This window comes from Physeter macrocephalus, unplaced genomic scaffold, assembly GCF_002837175.3.
Source record: "Physeter macrocephalus isolate SW-GA unplaced genomic scaffold, ASM283717v5 random_204, whole genome shotgun sequence".
NCBI classification, from domain to species: Eukaryota; Metazoa; Chordata; class Mammalia; order Artiodactyla; family Physeteridae; genus Physeter; species Physeter macrocephalus.
Genome location: NW_021145490.1, coordinates 48,070 through 52,896, shown reverse-complemented (window position 1 = coordinate 52,896; position 4,827 = coordinate 48,070).

The following is a 4,827-nucleotide window of genomic DNA, read 5'->3' as shown; positions in this document are numbered from 1 at the left end:
TTGTGTAATTATAGTCTGGGCTGGGAGATACTCAGTGTTTCTCGATACATGTAGAAATTTGGGAGCTGTGACAGAGGTGAGCGAGGAGCAGACTGGGGATTCTGGAGGCATGAGAGGCTCCCTGTTTCACCCCCAACCCCTTTGCATTTGTTATACCATCTGGCCTCTGATGTTGTGCTTTCTCCTGTAGGCTTTTAGGTCTCCCAGGGTGCCAAGTTCTCTCTGACAGCCAGGCCATTGCATGTGCTGTTCCTTTGGCTGGAAACCGTGTCCCTCGCTCCCCCGTCCCCCCTACTCACCCTCCAGGGAGGTGTCCTGTCCTCCAGAAAGCCTTCCCTCCCTGTGCCTCTGCTCCTTTCCCCTCCCCCACCCCACACCTGTGTGCCTGCCCAGATGCCACTTCGTGATCTCCACGAGCATCATCACTGCTGAGTCCTCAGTCCCTGAAGTTGTAACATCACTGGTGATAAATATTGGTTGACTTAAGAATAAAGAACAAAGTAGACCCAACCACAGAATGGAGTTAATGAAAATGTAAGTAACATCATGACACTCCTGTGCCCACAATGACGTAGCCTCTCACTGTAGGGAGAGATGTGTCACCCCAGTTGCCTCAAGGCCTGGAGTGGTCAGACCCCGCTACCCCCCACCCCAGCCTCATCTCTTACTACGTGTCCTCTTGCTTACTACTCTCTAGCCTCCTTACTGTGTTTTGGATGGGCCAGGCACACTCGTACCCGAGGACCTTTGCATCGGTTTTTCCATCCTCCAGAACATTGTTCCCTTAGACTTCCATATCCTCTCCTTCAGGTCTTTAACTCAGATGTCACTTCAGTGAGACTAACCCTGACCCCCTTACCTTTTTTTATTTTCTTTTTGGGCCTCTCACTGTTGTGGCCTCTCCCGTTGCGGAGCACAGGCTCCGGACGCGCAGGCTCAGCGGCCATGGCTCACGGGCCCAGCCGCTCCGCAGCATGTGGGATCCTCCTGGACCAGGGCACGAACCCATGTCCCCTGCATTGGCAGGCGGACTCTCAACCACTGCACCACCAGGGAAGCCCCCCCCCTACCTTTTTTAAATGCAACTCCTTTGTCCTCCAACTACTTATACCCCTTCCCTGCTTTCTTTTCTATAACTGTATTATCACTTAGCATTTATGCTTCACGGACTTTTGTTTATTTTGTTTTTTTTCTCTGCTGGAATCTGAGGATAGTATTAGTAGGAGTTTTGATTGTGTTGTTCATTGCTGAGACTCCAATACCTTGAAGAATATCTGGCACATAGTAGGCATTCAGAAAATACTTATCAATTGAATTAAATTAAATTGAACAATAATGCCTGTTCTATTTTTAGTCCATGCCACAATGTAGGGAAGGGTAAGAAATGTACAAATCTAAGATTACACTGTAGCCCAGGGAACTATATTCAATATCCTGTGATAAACCATAATGGAAAAGAATATTTTTTAAAATGTGTGTGTGTGTGTGCGTGTGTGTACGTGTGTATAAACTGAATCACTTGGCTGTACAGCAGAAATTAACACAACATTGTAAATCAACTATACTTCAATTAAAAAAAAATCTAAGAGTACAGAAGCTTCCTGAAGCCAGTGAACTCATCTTACTCTCCCTTGTCTTCCCACAGAAATTATTCACATGGTTGGGTTTTCAAGAGTTGTTCAAATCATACTGGTGGTCGTTGTCATTGACATTCTTACTCTTTGAGTTTCTCCAAGGACTTGGGGTTTGCATCCATGTTTATTTGCGTGATCAGATGCGAATAGTGGCTTGTAGACCAAAACTTTTGTCTGACAAAACAGGAATTTTAGAAACAAGCCAGTTCCCTTTCATGCAAGTGACAAACATGTTGGCTTCAGCTTAGGATCCATGGCTTCCATGTACGACTTTATTTTCAGGGCCTGACAAGCAAAGGAGCTATTTGTGATTCACACAGCCTTTTTGGCCTTTCACTTGGACCAGGAGGGCTCTTGCCTTTTACATCGGTGCTGAACACTGAGTAACAGGATCAGCCTTGTAATTCCTTCAGTCTGAGACTCAGCCTTCAGAAGTAATGTTCTTCTAAGGGGACCATTCCCTCCTAAATTGCTTTTTGACACTTGGAAAATTTACTCTGGTGTGCCTTCTATCAACAGTTCAGATGCTCATCTTTTCAACTCAACTATACGTAATAGTTTCCCTAGCCTGTATCCCAGCCTCCTGTCTCTCAAAGAGCCTAGCATCACTACCATTTGGGAAACAAAATCAATTTTGATGAAATTTGAAGCAAAACATCACTATGTGCACTTTTTTAAATCAGATGACTACTCGTGTGTTGTAGCTATTTTTCAGTAGAGTTTTTTTCTGTCACGTAGGTTTTGTCATCACCAGAATCAGCGTCAAAATTGTGAATGCCATGAATGACAACAGCCAGTATTCTTCCCTGTTTTGTTATAAAATTTTTGAAATATAAAAAAATGGAAAGAAATGTAAAATAGAAATCCAAAGCCTAGACTCCACAGTTAACAGTTTGCTTTATTTGTTCTATGACCTATCTGTCTATATGTCTATCTTCTCCCTATCCATCAATCCAATTTTTTTTTCCTTTTATGCATAAAAGAACACTTAACCCTTAGATGTTTCAGCATGACATCCTTAACTAGAGTTCAATAGTGGTCACCAAATTGTGTTTGTTTATTTTTTTATGTACAAAACTGAATTATTGGGTTTCCCTGGTGGCGCAGTGGTTGAGAGTCCGCCTGGCGATGCAGGGCACACGGGTTCGTGCCCCGGTCTGGGAAGATCCCACATGCCGTGGAGCGGCTAGGCCCCTGAGCCATGGCTGCTGAGCCTGCGCGTCCGGAGCCTGCGCTCCGCAACGGGAGAGGCCACAGCAGTGAGAGACCCGCATACCGCAAAAAAAAACCAAAAAAAACAAAAAAAACTGAATATTTTATTTAATTGTTTACTGTCTTCCTCCCTGGCTGAATATAAGCTCCATGAGGGGAGCGTCATCCATGCTTATCTTGTTCACTGGTATATCCTTAACTCCTAAGTTGTTGCCTGGCTCATAGTAAGTGCTCAGTAAATGTGCCGAATGTTGAATGAATGGTGATACTGAAAAACCTGTGATGTTAGAATTTTAAAAGCCTGGATCACTGATTTGTTTGCCTTCTTCCCAACATGTACTTTGTGACCTAGATTAAAAGATATGTTCATTTATCTATTTAATAAATATTTATTGAACATCTGTACTACACCAGACCTGAGCTAAGTTCTAGGGTAGAGTGGTGAGCTGCCTTAGCTAATGATGAATCCTGAGAAGAATGGGCTTTGGTTTGGGAGCTTGTGTGCAAAGAACATGATGCTGGAAGTAATTCAGGCATGACCTCTGCTGCCTAGTAACAGAGCTCTGACTACAAAGTCAGTCACACCAGGTAGTGAAGCATTCATCATTGACTTAATCAGTCGTTCATTCAAAAAATATTTCCTCAGTTCCTACTCTGCTCTGGGCTCCTGGAAGTTGGAGGCACATAAAACATGGCTCAGTCCTCAAGGAGCATATAGTCATAAGTGGAGACAGTGATGTGTGATAAGGACTCTAACTCTTTGTGGTCTAAGAGAGCAGAAGAAGGGTGCTCACCTCAGCCTTAGGGAGTCAGGGAACCCTTCAACTAGGAGGCGATGAGAGCTGAGACTTAAAGGCAGGAGGAAGTGATGGACATGCCAGACACATGCCAGCATGAGATAAGATGGAAAAGCATGGCATTAAAAACCCCAGGTAGGTCATGAAGAAGAGATATCTGTGGAAGGGTGACCTGGAATGACAGGTGTACTTGGGCGCTGCTTCCCCTGGAGGGAAGTGAAGCTTTTCAGCAGGAAACTGCCATAGTCACATCTTTGTTTCAAAGAATACCTTGTCAGGCAACACAAAGGATGGATTGGAGTTAGGAGGCAGTGAGAACAGGATGAAGGGGCAAGGCTGGAGGTGTGGAGACTACTCAGAAATCCACTGCAGAGTTTACGTGGGTGCAGTGATATTCTAGCGCCACTGATTTAGATAGTCAAGAATTGGAAACATCCTAAAGTGCTAGGGAAATCCACTGCAGAGTTTACGCGGGTGCAGTGATATTCGAGAGTCATTGATTTAGATAGCCAAGAATTGGAAACATCCTAAAGTGCTAGGGTGTATTAGACAGGATTTCAGTCAAACTGGCTTGGTCACAAGGGTTTGTTGGCTCTTGTCACTGGGAATTTTTAAAACCGGCTTTAGGCAGAGCTGGATTCAGGGCTTGGAGGATCTCTTTACTCTCTCCCTATCTCGGCTTTGCATGTCTCTGGATTGTCATCATTCTCAGGCAGGCTCTCCTCACATGGGCACGGAGATGACATTTGCAGCTTTAGACTTCTACCCTGCCAGCTTAGTAACCGTAGCAGCAAGATGTTGACTCCAAAAGTAGCACGCTTACCATGGAGCAACTGTGTTGGATGGTAAACCCATCTTTCAAGTGAGCCTTGGTCAAGTCGAGTCCTGTGGATCATGTGCCCATCCTTGGAGGCATGGGGAGTGGGGGAGATAAGGGGTCAGGACTGGCACCAGTTCAAGCCACCCGAATGGAACAGAATTGCATGGCTGGTGTGGGAAGTGCAGTTAGTTCCACTAAGTGATGCTGGCAGACCAGAACCATGGGCGTTCCATCTTGAAGGGGTGAGTCTAGGCACTGAGGTATTGTGCTGCTTTAACAAGTAGTGATGAGCTATGGTTATTACCCCAGAAAGATACCTGTAGCACTTGCTGTAAGAGAAAAAAGAAACTCACAAAAAATCCAA